General features: G+C 38.6%; 1 protein-coding gene across 2 annotated transcripts in view; it reads left to right on the forward strand.

The window, feature by feature from the left end:
• sobpa (sine oculis binding protein homolog (Drosophila) a) overlaps positions 1–6,650 on the forward strand; it is an 82,911-nt gene extending 76,261 nt beyond the window's left edge. For both annotated transcript variants that reach the window (XM_061743964.1, XM_061743967.1), the window contains one exon: positions 1,947–6,650. The gene's annotated coding sequence lies outside the window, so the exon portion shown is untranslated. The remainder of the gene's footprint in view (positions 1–1,946) is intronic.
• The last annotated feature ends 9,655 nt before the right edge of the window (positions 6,651–16,305 follow it).

Below are 16,305 nucleotides of genomic sequence, written 5' to 3' on the forward strand. Positions count from 1 at the left end.
CGGGGCACATGCAGGTGAGGGGAATGAAGACAGCAGGGCGAGTGAGTGTGGCAGCATCACCAAAGACAGGGGAGTTAGTGATCATCTAGGTCAGGGGTCGGCAACCCAAAATGTTGAAGGAGCCATATTGGACCAAAAACACAAAAAACAAATATGTCTGGAGCTGCAAAAAATGAAAAGTATTGTATAAACCTTAGAATGAAGGCATCACATGCTGCATGTTTCTATATTAGTTAGAACTCGGGGAAGATGTTTTTATTCATTGTGCACTTCGAGAAAAAAGTTGAAATGTCGAAAAAAAGTCGAAATGTCAAGATTAATGTTGAAGTACAATCTTGAGAAAAAAGTCGAAATGTTGAGAAAAAAGTCGAAATGTCTAGGAAATAGTCAAAATTTCCTGAAAAAAAGTCAAAAAGACGAGATGTCGAGAAAAAAGTCAAAATTTCGAGAAAAAAGTCAAAATGTCGAGATTAATGTTGAAGTACAATCACGAGAAAAAAGTTGAAATGTCGAGAAAAAAGTCAAAATGTCGACAAAAAAGTCAAAATGTCGACAAAAAAGTCAAAATTTCGAGAAAAAAGTCGAAATGTGGAGATTAAAAAGGAAAAGAAAAAGGAAGAAAAAAAGAGAAAAATTTGAGAAAAAAGAAAAAAAGGAAAAAAAAGAGAAACAAAGGAAAAAAAGAAGAAAACAAGAAAAAAAATTAATTAAAAAAGGTCAAACATTTCTGAAAAAGCTCCAGGAGCCACCAGGGCGGTGCTAAAGAGCTGCATGCGGCTCTAACGCCGCTGGTTGCCGACCCCTGATCTAGGTGAACTTATGACAGTATTTCACTTCAGTATTTTCATTTTATGCTACATTATACTATACATAAGGTTTATTTCAGATTCTAGTAATTTTCCATCGTACATTTTCTATTCCTGCTTTCAAGGGTACATCCTGTTAGGGAATTTGGGGAATTTGATTATTTAAACTCATACAACGATACACAATTCTCAAGGGGCAGCTTGGTGGTTAGTGCTGTTGCCTCACAGATGTGTACGTATGTGGATGGACTGGGACCTGTTAAGGGTGTACCACTGACTTTCACCCAAAAGAGCTGGGAGAAACTCCGGCAGGCCCCTTGGATCCTAAGTAGGAAGAAAAATCTATTGGTTTCCTCAGCAAGTCATTTATTATTATTGTTTTTTTTTATTGGCTTCCTATTAATGGAACTCATTTGGAGCTGAATTGTGTTCTTGAAGTGCTGTCAAATCTGAATTTATTTTAGTTTTATTATTTGCTGCTACGTGAAGCAATTTAAAACATTGTGTTAAAAAGTGCATTACAAATATAGTTTATTATTATTATTTATTCATTTCAATAAATGTTCAAATGGGTGGCTTCCCATCAATGTATTTGTGAATTATAATCTAAACTAAAAAAGTTCTCTCTGAAGGATGGAAGAAGCCAGCTTTGAGCCGGTGTTCTGCCAATCCTTGCTACCTGCCGATAAATGCTACTTTGTGGTTCTGCGCATGCGCACAGTCGATTTTCAAAGTTTGATTGCCACGTCCATGATTTCTTGCAAGATGTAAAATGGATAATATGGGATGTTGAGTATTTTATCCTTCAAAATACATTACCCGTGACATGAATTGCATTACACTTTGTGAACATTATGCGATAAAGAGAAAAAAAAAACAATTCTATCGCTTTATTTGATATTCATTCAGTCATTGGCCTTTATTTAACCAGGCAGGTCATTTATAACACATTCTTATTTACAATGACGGCCTGGCAAGAGACAAGGACCACTTGTGGGGGAAAGGAAGTGGGTTTGGGGAGTAAAACACAGTAAAATTGTAGCTCTATAAAGGTAGAAAAACCATTAGGGAGCATTTTTTGGCAAAGCGGCAGAAATTGGCAGAACACCGGTCTGACCCGACTCCCTCTCTGCTTCACAGATGGATGCTCTGAAGACCGCAGTGCCATCAGCATCTCACTCGTCCACATACAACCTTTAAATCCCAGCACTCCGAACTGCACCACTCCACACCTGCACACACATCGTCGTCCTCACCTGTTGCTCAGTCTACCAGCACCACAAATCGCCTTCGACGACTATGGAGAGTTGGAAGTTACGTCACAGCGGAATGGACGGGACTCCCTTTACGTGTGACGAACTCTCTGATGGACTAAATCTCGACGGACTGGACATCACGGCCAGCAGGACCTCTTGACCTTTGATCCCCAAGCTGCTTCTGTCTTCATTTACAAACGTTCAGCCCACACTGCCCCCCAGATTCATCAGCTGCCCCTTCTCAACGCAAGCAAGCACTCTTTCTTTTCTTTTCTTTGCACTGTAGTACTTGATTCTCTAAGCTCTTGTTTGGACACTTCATAAGCCCCAAAGAGAGATTAGTGAAATAAGAAATCTTCTTTTAATTTGCTCTTGCCAACCTGACAGCGAGTGTTCTGGATGATTCTGATGGATGAAAATTCAAAACAAGGAGAGCAAGCGTGAGTATCGTTCATTCAGTATGACTGAAAGGCAATCCCAGTTATTTATTTCCTGTCCCTGAATGAGAATAATTCCTTTTGATTGTGTTGGGGATTAATCCTATCAAATCAGCAAATATTTACAAAGTAAACTCACCAGCTTTTAATGCTGCATAGTCAAAAATCACGTAAAGCCTTTTGTTTATGTCTGCATTTGCTGAAATTTGAATACAAAGTTGCACTAGAACGGGAAAGTTGTCATTCCAGTCAGTGACATTTTCAGAAATGCTGCCTATGAGCCTGGGGCAGAAAATCGGACAGCTGCTTTTTCCGTTTTGACCCCCTTGCCAGAAGAACTAGGATGGCATGGTAATGTGGAAACTCGCCAAACTGCAGTGGGTATTCATCACCGCAGGAGCAGGACAGTACGTAATCTCTTCTATACGAAACATTACCACTAATGTTCCAGTCGTGGGTTAGTCTCAGTCCAGCGTCTGCGACTTCAGAGGGAATTCAGTTCTTTCATAAACGATTGAGAGGAAAACTGTTGAAGTTACTCCAATTTCCTATCAAGGAATATACCCACATCATTCTTTTGGCCAATCATTGTTTGTTTAAAGCCAAAATATTAAGCCTGTTATTTCAATTCAGTGTCACACTGTATGCATACCAGTTAAAGTCATACGATAAGAGTTCACCCCCCTTCACTTGTACGTTTTTTTAAGCCTTTTCTTACATAAATATATATATATATATTTGGATGCACACATTTCATCTCTAATGCTCACCAGCCTAATTAAATAAATACAAACTCAGCTGAGTGACAGAATATAAATTGTGGCACCATATAAATATGTATTTTTAACGTAAGCCCAGTGCAGAAGCAGTTTGTGAAGAACTTAACACACATTATGCCTGGATAAGCCGCGTAGGCGCTGCAGTTGCAACACAAGCCCCAATGTCTCCCCTTCACTACGTGCTTCAAAGTTGGTTATGGTGTTTTTGCTGATATGTTGTATTTGGTTTTGACAAAGGAAGTGCTGTACATTATCATCATACTTTTCAACTCTGGTGAGCTCACGGAGACGCCCGGTCCTGTAAGACTGGCTTTTTAACATGTTTTCCTCTGTAGATGGACAGACGTCCTTAAAACCCTTCCTACAGAGATGTGTGACAGGGACATACTTTAAAGGAGCATGAGGCAAGAATAAGAAATGAGACTCATTAGCGTCACGACGACCGTCGGGGTTCCTGCAGGCAACAGCGAAGCCGGCACGGGAGCCCCGTTCAAATCAAGCTCTAAATATGACTTACAATGTTATCTTACCTGGTCAGCAGGAAATGAGCCATTTCAGCATCTGTTTTCAGTCCCAATTCAAGTTGAAGCTGCCTCCATGACTCAAACGCGTATCCAATGTTTACTCGTGTGCCTGCCCGTTTTTGCTCGTAATTTCTATTCGACTCGGGACTTGTCTCTGATAAAGGCTTCGTTTTCTTCTTGGTAGCACTTTTTAGTGGGCTTTGAGTGGCGCTGGGTCGTTTGCCGGCTGTGGAAGAATCCATGTCTACCCAAACAGAAGTTTGGATCCACCGCGCTCGTCTTCTTCCTGTATCCAAGCCGAGCGCCGTCGAGAACGCGCATGCAGCGTCATTTGACGTCACATCCGCAGGACAGCGCGGGAAATTCGGGCCCAGAATTGCAGCACATTTTGCAGCACACAGCCTGTTCAAGGCAACAGAGAGATACACTAGAGGGTTCATTCTTTTTGGTTTGGAACTCTTCATCTGACATTATTACTAGAAAACTTAAAACGTATACACATTTTTTTCATAAATCCTGCCTCATGCTCCTTTAAGGATATCATTGGATAAAATTCCTGCTGCAAAAAAAATTAACTTCACTTTAAATGGTGCAAAGCAAACAAATCTGTAAGCAAAGAAAATAGGACTTTATGCAGAAGGCAGAGCCCCAAAAAAGACAACAACCTGTAAAGGTGGCTCGATTGCTTGGTGTGAAGTAAAAAACATGGGTCACAGGTTCTTAGGGGAGAGATGACTAACAGAAGTGTGAAGTAATCAACTAAACAAAACAAGTTTGATACAAACAGAAAGTGAACATAAAACTGATCAAAATGTAAAATAATAGAGAATTTCAAATAAGAATAAAACCTTAAACCATGGCACCTGGACCGATGGCCCGCCCTCATTGCTTCTCCAGGATAATTGCTGATGTCTTTCTTCCTTGGCATTATGTTAAAGACAAACCTGAATGCAGCAGGCTTTTTATAAAGATGCTGATTATCACTAAATGTAGAATATATTGAATTAGCAGCAAATGGCACTTATTTAAACAAAAGAATAGAAGATACAAGAGCATGCACGTCAAACCTGAGGATGTCAGAGGCAGTTTTACTTGTATGACACTTTCTGGTTGTTTTACAAAAACAACAAGAACACCTATTGTATGATATGCCACCTTCTCTCATTAAGTCGTAAATAACTAGATTTTTCCAACAAGACAGTGTGGTTTCATTAACTCCATCTAATCAGTGTCCTGGTTGTCATTTCTATAATTCTTTGATTAAAAGACAGCGATAGGTTTTTTTATCCAATCAGATTTCAACGATCGCTTTCTGGTTCAAACAAGTCCAAGATCCTGAAAAACCCAAGTGTTTCCATGCACATGTTTTATACACAATCTACGCTAAGGACTAGCATTTTTCTTCTACTTCCTCGTTTTCATCTATATGCTGTTTACGTTTGATTGTATAACGCCAGGTTTGTTAACTGTTTCGTCCACAATTGTGATCAGGTTCATGAAGTTAATCCAGTTGATAATAATGCACAAATACTCCATTTTACTATGTTTTACCTTTCAAGGTTTACAATGATGGAAAGGCAGAATCCACACCGACCCGATGTCTTAACACACCCGGCATTTGTAATTATCCCTTTAAAGCCTGACATGTGAAATAATACACAGAAAATACTTCTTTTTTATTTCAAGTGTTTATTATATATTGAAATCAAGAAACATCCCCAGTTTTGTTTCTAAATATTTTTTTTGTGACTTTTTTTTATTCGTTTTTTTCCTTTTTTGATGATATAAAACTTTATTTATTTATTCATTTTTTGTAAATTACAGGGCTGCAAAAGTTTTTTCGAAATTCATGTATCAAATATGATACACCCACCATTATCAGGTTATAGAAAAAAATAAATAAATAAGATGAATTGGGGGAAAAGACCCCAAACTCTTTCCTCAACTCTGCGTTTAAAGCCACGGCGGTTAAGGAAAGCAACAAACTCCCAGTCCAGCAGAACTCACAGTGAAATCTAATGTAAACGTGAGTGACCAGCAACTCGGGGGTGTGTTGCTATTGGAGCGAGAAGGAAAAATATCCCTTAAGCCAGCCAGAGGATAAAATATTTAATGTGTGCCCACATCATCCAAAATATATCCCCAAGCATCCGGGGAAACCTCTTTTTTTTACATTCTTTCAGATAGCAGCAGCCAGCAGTTGCTTATCTTAGCTTCCCGTAAGAACCCGAGCTACAAACAGCCAGCTGTGTCACGTCAAAAGTGAAGCAAGCAGTTTCTTGGATCCAGGTTTATACTGGACTGAGATGAGAGTAGCTCATCGGCTACTCTCATTAAGTCCTCCAAGAAAGTATTTAAGCATATTTCTGAAAATGTTGAAATCAGTTCTTTCAAATCAGTTTCTCAGAGAGCAAATGATAATCATTTTTTCAAGGCTTTCTGTCCGACTCTTCTTCTGGTGACACAAACTTCAACCTTGATTTCTGAAGGTGGTTTCACACGCACAGGCTAGTTTAAATAAAAAGACATGACCTTTGACCTGGTTCTCCGGCTTGCTGCGGTTCCATTTCGCGTGAACACAGTGGTCCTACTCAGGTTCAGACTGGAGCAACCGGGCCGAGGCGTCACAGAGAGGTAGTCCCCCTCCTCCCGGTGATAAACCACACTAAAGCTGAGGGGCATAGGATTTGAGGCGTTGAAATAAGCATAGACTTCCATTTCTGTACAACCAGTACTCGAGTTGAGGGGGGATTATGTCATTTCATCAATGAATGTGGTTTTACTGCTATTTCAACATTTAGAGTCATCACCAGAAAAATAACACCAGAAAAATAACGTATTTGACTATTTTCACCTGTTTCAAATAAATTTTCACTTGAATTAAGTAGGAAAAATCTGCCAGTGGGACAAGATTTATCTTCTTATTACAAGCAAAAAAATCTTGTTCCACTGGCAGATTTTTCTACTTATTTCAAGTGAAAATCTACTTGAAACAGGTGAAAATTGTTGTTTTTTTTTCAGTGATGAGTCTTGTTTTAAGTGTAATGTACGACGAGTATTAGGGCCAAACTAAGACAAAAAAATTGTAAATTACGAGAATAAAGTCGTAAAATTACGAGAATAAAGTCATAGCCTAATGAGAATAAAGTCGTAATATTACGACTTTATTCTCGCAACAATATGACTTTAATCTTGTAATTTTACGACTTTATTCTCGTAATATTTACGACTTTATTCTCGTAATATTACGACTTTATTCTCGCAATTTTACGACTTTATTCTCGTAATTTCCGTTTTTTTGTCTTAGTTTGGCCCTAATACTCCAGGACTTTATTTTCGTAATATTACGACTTTATTCTCGTAATTTTACGACTTTATTCTCGTAATTTCCTTTTTTTTTTGTCTTAGTTTGGCCCTAATACTCCGTCGTAGTAATGAGAATTTTTTACTAAAATGAGACATTTTAACTAGAAATAAGACAAATATTCTTGTTAAGATTTTGAATTGAATTGATTTTGATATTTAAAGCTTACAGAAGGCTGCATTTAACTGCTGCTATGTCATTCCTGCAGTATTTCTGCAGGTGTTTTGGTCACTGCTATTATTTGTAATAGATTATATTATTTGTAATCAGCACAAATTATATGTCCCCATAGGATAAAATCCACCATCCCCCCTGATTGTTTTTTTACAACTCGAGTAGTGTGTACAACTATCATTGAACTAAACCCCTTGGCTCACAGTTCTGTGTAACGAGTGCACACATCCCATAAATACTGCTTCCTTATGCGCTTGTGGAGACTCCGGTTTTGATCTGGACCACACCTGGAACCCTTATCAAGTCTGCTTCTTCTCCTGCTTGACACAGAATAAAGCAACATGGCCAGTGGTGACTCTTTCTAACCTGGTTGGTGGCGCGTTGGTGTTACAGTTTAAACCCAAACCCTCACGCGGGAGTCCTGAACCACTGAAAGAAACGGTCTTCATGATATCAACCAGACTCGAGACAAAACTCCAGCATTCCTTTTGTGATGATATATATTACAGGCCTGGGAAAACAGCCTGGATTATGCAATGACAACTAACTCCACACGAAATAGAAAAAAAAACAGTGGTTCAAAGACAAAATGTGATGTGACTTTGTACTTTTCAAAAACAACAGAGAAGTTGCCTTAACTCTTGCTTGTATAATCTCCAAAGTTAAGACAATGAGGCTCACTTGTAAAGAGGACTCTCCTTTCTTTGTACAAAATTAAATATACCAGAAACAACAACTTTGTTATTTTGCTAGTGTGAATGTATAGATGATCAGCTTTTTTCTGTAACCTTTATGGACCATCACATTTTTGCTAAAAAAAAAAAATACATAAAAATAACAATAATGACCCCCCTCCCACTCCCTGCTTACCTGTTCCTAAATGTTTGATCTGTTCAACGTTTTAACTTGTTGTGGGCCGTCAATCTTTTTGTGTACATTTTATAGCATTATTTATTGTTGACAAGTTTTGCATTTGCAAATGATAATAAAGGTGAGAGTGGTTTGAGCCGAGCATTTAGTTCCAGTATAAATGCCTGGTGAAAATGGTGAAATGCTTTTTTTCCTTTTCCTAGATTCTTTAAATGGAGAACATGTTGAAATGAGGACTTTTTATTGTTATGACGTTGTAACATGTACATAACATGCGGCCAAAACTGCTTTGGAAATGATCCATTTTTGTGTTGTAGCAGTATTTGTTTTATTCAGTGAATCGTCCATGAAGACAAATAAATAAGAGACATACACTAACCTGCTTCTGACGTGTCTGTGTCCGTGTCCAAAGAGCAAAGAACAAATGCACAAACACTTCACGCAATGTTCGTTTTGTGTATTCAACTACCAAAAGTACAAACTTTCATTGCTTTTTTAGGCTGTATTTACTTTACTTTGTAATCAACATCCAGCCCCAGCAGCAAAAAGCTGCCCTAACGCTAATTACAGAACTATCCAGTCTCCTTTTTATTTATAAAGTTCTTGAAACGGTTGCAAATTGTCCAATCAACCATTTACATAGAAATGAACTGAAGTTTGTTTAGAACATCTTCTCTGCGCACCCATATGGATGGTGTCTGACACATCTCTCCCTTTGAGATGAGGATCATAACTTTCCTTTTTGATCAAGATTGTAGTGTGAGATAACTTCATTATTGACATATTCGTACCTTCTTGTATCTATATGTTGTTATTAGGGCCCGAGCACTGACAGTGTGAAGGCCCTATTGTATCTGTAGGAATTCTTTCTTTCTTTCTTTCTTTCTTTCTTTCTTTCTTTCTTTCTTTCTTTCTTTCTTTCTTTCTTTCTTTCTTTCTTTCTTTCTTTCTTTCTTTCTTTCTTTCTTTCTTTCTTTCTTTCTTTCTTTCTTTCTTTCTTTCTTTCTTTCTTTCTTTATTCTTTCTTCCTTTTTGCCCCCCTAAACGTGCCCAAAAAGTCACCAAATTTTGCACGCAAGTCAGGCCTAGCGAAGAAATTGATATTTCATGGTTTGCATTAATGGGCGTGGCAAAATGGCTCAACAGCGCCCCCTTGAAAACTTTGTGCCTCAAGCCCCACAATACGGTTTGACGTACATGCACGAAAATCGGTACACACCTGTATCATGTCGCAACTTAAAGAAAAGTCTCTTGGCGCCATGGCCGAAACCGAACAGGATGTCGACCATTTAGAACATTTTGAATTACCGGTAATCGCGTAATTTTGGCGCAATTTATGCCATTCCTTCGGCAGTTAATTCAGCCCGAACCGTAACGTGCTCCCAGGTGTGTTATACATCAAAATGTTTGTCTCCATCCTCCGACAACGCGCATTACTTTTCTCTTTCAAAAGCGTTACCGTGGCGACGCTAGACGCCAAAAAGCGTTCCCCCCTTCATCTGATTGGTCCATATTTGATAGTTCTCCAAAAGTCACCAAATTTTGCATGCAAGCCAGGCCTGGTGATAAATTTGATATTTCATGGTTTGCATTAATGGGCGTGGCCTAACGGCTCAACAGCGCCCCCTAGAATACTTTTCTCTGCCATAACTTTTGAATGGTTTGACATAGAGGGGTGGTGTCATCGGACTCGGTATTGAGTCCTTGATCATAATTTGTGAAAATTAGCCCCGCCCCTTCTTCTGATTGGTTGTCCCTTTTTTCTGCTATAACTTTTGAATGGTTTGACATAGGAAGTCGTGGGTGGTGTCATTTCTGATATGCTTATGGGGGGCGGTGGCCGTGAGTGCGAGGGCCGGTTCATCGCTGCTTGCAGCTTTACTTTTCTTTGTAATCTGAATGTAATCTGAATTATGAACCCAGTTGGTACGGAATTGATTATGAAATAAATTTGGATTATACATAAATTTAGGATGATTTTTTCCTGAAAATTTGAATATTGGAATACACTTCATTCTGTAAACCTTTTGTAAACTATTTCTGAGAAATGGAGCTATTCAAGTAAAGTGACTAGAATTTAACTGGATGTTCTGAAAATATTTAACATGTGCAGTACAAATTAAAGGCAGCCATCTGAAAAATAAATTGATAATTAAAAAAACAAGCTGCCTCTTACTTCAGATTTGTTCATTTTAAAGCAATTTCAATTCCACAGTAAGGGGTCAAATGTGAGAAATTCTGTTCATTTAACATTTTATGACTAAGAAGCTATGTGTCTGCCCTCAGAGCATTTATTCCTTAATAATGTTTAATGTGGAAAACAATTTGTCTTTGCTTTTGTTGGTTTTTCTCTGGGTACTCTGGATGGATGGATGGATGGATGGATGGATGGATGGATGGATGGATGGATGGATGGATGGATGGATGGATGGATGGATGGATGGATGGATGGATGGATGGATGGATGGATGGATGGATGGATGGATGCAAAAAGCATTTCCTAAAATACAAAATAGGACACAGGACACACCAGTCAAATGCAGTCAAGCTCCCATACAGGGTTTTAATTAAATAATGTAGAAGAATTTAAGTATTTAAACACATTTTATAATGTTGAATTATTCATAACCTGTGGGACTTTGGTTATATTATTTAAATATTGATGGACAAGTTAGGGTTTGTAAAATAAAATAAAAAAATACAATGAATATTAGTAAAGTACCTAAATATAAGGTATACACCAATTTGTCAAAATGATATAAAAGGGATAACTAAATGTTTCCTAACTAAACAACATAAATAATCATAATTACAATTGTTTCGATTTAAAGTAGCTATGTGTTTAATTTGAGTGTAATCATAAGAGCAGAGCTCTGCAGCGCTACGTGGTCTCTGGTGCCATCTAGTGGTAGCTGAGAGCAGTACAGGGTATAAAGAAACTACTCCACTATAATGTCGGTGAAAATAAATAATTGTACTGCAAACCACACCCGACACAGCAGCTCTGCTGTAAAAAAGATACAAACAGTTACTATTCAAAGATGTATTTGTTATCAACTCCCCATCTGTGCAGGACATAAATTGAAATTAAAATTAAAATAGAGATAACAAAAGTTATAATGATATATCTCTTTACTCTTTATGATACATTTATAATAAAGAGTTATAATGATAAGTATCACAAAATTTTGAATTTTATGAAAGATTATCCCAAAACGTTTGTGCAGTCAGTAGCAGATGTGTAATACATTTTTTAACAATATCTTTATTGTTTTGATTTATTCACATACAGAATATTAATATAAAGGACATTTCCCAACAACTTTTGACTTAACAGTCTCAGCTCACATCCATTCTCTCTTTGCATCTCTCTTCTTATAAGATCTAAAATTAATACAAAGAAGCATATGACAATATTGTAAGTTCAGTCCAATGGTACCTCTAGCAAATTAAAGATATAGGTACATAAACAAAACTCACACATAAACAAAACTTACACTTTTGCTGTCGCCCTCCAAGAACCTTCCCCTTCCGGGGTTCACCGCTTCTTTGATATTTAGGTATCCTGCCCTGCATTTTCCTCCCGTAGAAGCAGCCCTATATCTAATTTTTTAATGAATTGATTAAATGGTTTCCAATGCATCCAGAGTTTGTTTTTTAATGTATATGTTATTCTCTCCATTGACATACATTGTGCCATAACTTTGATCCAAGCACCGACTGTAGGTGCATCCGTTTTCTTCCAGTTGAGAGCAATAATCCTTTTTGCCTGCAATACAGCAAAATCAATAAATGTACGTTCTTGGGGTTTCAAATTGAGATCTGCTGGATATAGATGCAGCAATAACAAGGTAGGCTTGTTTAATACATTTAAATGAATCTGAAGAAACCTTTGACTGAACTCTGTTGCTGAATCATTGCGTCATGAAGAGGATGCTGATGGTCCATGATCTCTTCATTAATGAACTGTGCTCAGGAGCAGATACAGTAGCGGTATCAATAACAAAATAATGTTTTGTTCTTGTTTGTTTCGAGGCTACCAAACAGTCTTTCAGCTGAGATGATTCAAGTGCTGAGATAGACTGGCGCCCGTCCAGCTGTCCCCCTGTAAAGGCCTGTAAGGAGCTGGGCTAGACTCCAGCAGAAAATAGATGGATGGGATGGATTCAAGGGTTTCCCACAATTTTCAAAAAATCCTGGTAAAAAGATTTTTAATAGAAGATTAGAAAACTTTCTAGATAAACATGAACTTTTAAACCCAAGTCAGTATTTTTTAGGGCAAACATCTCCAGCAATAATGGAAACAAGAGAGGAAATACAGGACTGTCTCAGAAAATTAGAATATTGTGATAAAGTTCTTTATTTTCTGTAATGCAATTAAAAAAACAAAAATGACATACATTCTGGATTCATTACAAATCAACTGAAATATTGCAAGCCTTTTATTATTTTAATATTGCTGATTATGGTTTACAGTTTAAGATTAAGATTCCCAGAATATTCAAATTTTTTGAGATAGGATATTTGAGTTTTCTTAAGCTGTAAACCATGATCAGCAATATTAAAATAATAAAAGGCTTGCAATATTTCAGTTGATTTGTAATGAATCCAGAATGTATGACATTTTTGTTTTTGTAATCGCATTACAGAAAATCACAATATTCTAATTTTCTGAGACAGTCCTGTATACTGTATCTCAGTGTGTGGAGATTGCTTGTGGGGTCCCCCAGGGGTCAGTATTGGACCCTGCCTTGCAGTCTCACCCTCTGATCGCCTCACTTTCACCTGTCTACATTTGCTAATTCTAATGTATGCAATACTAATATATCTTGTCTTTTGTACCTTTGACTGTGTGTCTGTGTCTCTCCTCTCTTTGTTCTTCATTCTCTCTGTCTGTTTTCTCTTTTCCTGCTCGGCCCAGCTGGTCATCAGGAGGAGGGTCCTCACTTATGATCCTGGTCCTGCTCAACGTTTCTTCCCTCCTAAAGGGGAGATTTTCTTGCCACTGTTTGGCTTTAGGTTGTTATCTCACTAGGGGAGTTTTTACCTGCCAGTGTTTATGTAATAATTGCTAAGGGGTTCAAGTTCTAGGGTCTCTGGAAAGATCCTAGAGACAACTTCTGTTGTCATAGATGATAATATAAATAAAATTGAATTGAACTGAAAAACATTTGATGGATTATCAAACAGAAAATCTGGCTGAGATGCCCCAGGTCTGTTGAACACCTATAAGTATTTACAAGACCTGATAGTGCCTTATGTTCCTGTCAGAGCTCTCCGTTCTCAGAGTGCAGGTTTACTCGTAGTTCCTAGAGTATCCAAATGTAGATTTGGAGGGCGGGCGTTCTGCTATCAGGCACCGTTACTATGGAACCAACTTCCAATCTGGGTTAAGGAGGCTGACACCACCTCCACCTTTAAAACTAAACTTAAAACATTTCTGTTTAGTAAAGCCTATAGTTAGTGTTTAGTAATCTTCTAGCTGGTGTTGGTAAATCTCTAGGTAGTGTAAACTCTAGTGTGCCAGAGTCGTTCCTGTAGTTTCTTGTGCTGGCCCCCCCTTCTCCTCCCTTTTTTCTCTTTTGTCCATGTTGCAGCATCCTCTGCCGGTGGCGAAGAGCATCTCTGAATGTAAAACACCGGATCCTGCAGTGTGGGAGTGAGAGGGGCAGGGTAACGGCCCCTTTTGGGCGGGGGAGAAGGTTCGTCCCTCAAGACTCCTCTCCCTGGCCCTGCCCCTTCTCAACCTTTCCCCGACCCTGCACCCTAACCTGGGACTTGCTGATTGGGCCGGAGCTTCAGGAGCTGCATACTGGCCTGCAGTCCCCACCCCTGGTCATCCCGTTGCTGCTTCCACCTGCCTGCTGTGCTGTTGCCGTCCCTGACCCCCAGTCTGGCCCTCGGCAGGAGGGTCCCCCCTTATGAGCCTGGTCCTGCTCAAGGTTTTTTTCCCTCCTAAAGGGGAGTTTTTTTCTTGCCACTGTTTGGCTTAAGGTTTTTCTCCCACTAGGGGAGTTTTTTACCTGCCATTGCTTATGTAATAACTGCTCGGGGGGTCTCTGGAAAGCGTCTAGAGACAACTTTTGTTGTATTAGACGCTATATAAATAAAATTGAATTGAATTGAATTGAAGTTTTATTTATAAAAGTTTAACATCCATTGTTGTCAAAAGAAGAGGGAATGCTACATGATAGCCAACATCACCCTGTTCCGACTTGTTGTAGATGTGTTGCAGCCATCAAACCCAAATGAGAGATCATTTTCCATCAAAATGTCTCAGCTTCAACATCTGATACATTGTTTATGTTCTACTCGAAATAAAATATGGGTTTGTGAGATTTGCAAATCATTAAATTCTGTTTTTATTTATTTTCTACACGGCATTTCTACATAATAGGAACTGTGTTGTACTGGAACATAAATATTTGATCAGTGGATGTAGCAAGTACATATTTCAGACCTTAGACACCCCTTAAAAGATCTTATTTTTAATCTTGTTTACATGTCTATAAGCCAGCTAGCAATCAGTCATTGCCTATACGCCCCCACACTGTAGACGTACGAGTAGCGGCTAGTGGCCCTCGTTACTGAGGAGACAGTATCACATTCATACAATCGTGTTCTAGTTGCAACAGGATCAGACTTTTTCAAAGGTCATGCAGATGACAACAGCAGTAAACAGTAAAATACACAGATTTGACACAGTTGTCATTTGGCTGCAGTATCTAAAATACCTATGGGATGTTGATAAGAGCCAGAAATGACAGCTTATACAACAACACAAGCACAGGCAATTGAGCCCGGCGCTTGAATCTCAACATAAGAAAGAAAAGTGCTGCATTGGGCGGCAGCGGGCCAGAGTAATGGAGAGGAAAAGTTTCTGAGTCACCGCTTACTTGCACACGTCCACTTTCCTTTCCTCTCTGTGACTTATTTGGTAAAACGGACTCCAGAGAAATAGCTGCCGGGCCTATCAGTGTTGTGCTGGTATTCTGTTGTACAGGTTTGTTTTCACTGGTTTGGAACAAAAGAACACTTATTTTTGAGTATGTTGTCAGCTGCTTCTTCAGCAAAGACCCTCATACAAATAAAAGCCTGCATTTTTACTCATGTTTGAATATTCATGTCAAAGAAGCACAATTCTGTATCTGAAATCTTCTGGATTATGATGAAATTCAGAAGTAGGTCTTATGATATTCTTAATTGGTCAAAGGTCAAAAACCCGAAACAAACTCAAAACACACCTGAAAAAACCCCGAAACACACCCGAAAATAAACCTGTAACACACCCAAAAAATCCAGAAAAAAACCCGAAACACACCCGAAAAAAACCCGAAACAAACCCGAAACACACCCAAAAATAAACCCGAAACACACCCGAAAATAAACCCGAAACACACCCGAAAATAAACCCGAAACGCACCCGAAAATAAACCGGAAACACACCGGTAACACACCCGAAAACAAACCCGAAACAACCCGAAAATAAACCCGAAACAAACCCGAAACACACCCGAAAAAAACCCAAAAAACACCCGAAATAAACCCGAAACAAACCCGAAATAAACCCGAAAATGAACCCGAAACAAACCCGAAACACACCCGAAACAAACCCGAAAATAAACCCGAAACAAACCCGAAACAAACCCGAAACACACCCGAAACACACCGTAAAAAACCCGAAAAACACCCGAAAAAAACCCGAAACAAACCCGAAACAAACCCGAAAATAAACCCGAAAATAAACCCGAAACACACCCAAAAAAAGGTTTATTTCCTCAAATTCCTTTGTGTATTATAGTTCACTCAACTAACTGGAGGACAGGACAGAGAGACAAACATGAAACCACAAAACTAGAAAAACCTGCTATTGGACAGAGAAAAAGGAGAAGAAAACAGGTCGTGGACAGCAATAATGGTGGTTGAGAAGTTCTCAGACAGCAACAATAACTTATTTTGCTTTTATTATGATTAGAATATAAAATTTGAATCATTGGAGTTAAAACTGTTTTTGGTGTATTCCCTGCCCAAATTTGAGAATAAAAAGAATCATATACAGAGGTGTCAAAAGTATTCACATTCATTACTCAGGTAG

This window comes from Cololabis saira, chromosome 16 (assembly GCF_033807715.1).
Source record: "Cololabis saira isolate AMF1-May2022 chromosome 16, fColSai1.1, whole genome shotgun sequence".
NCBI classification, from domain to species: Eukaryota; Metazoa; Chordata; class Actinopteri; order Beloniformes; family Belonidae; genus Cololabis; species Cololabis saira.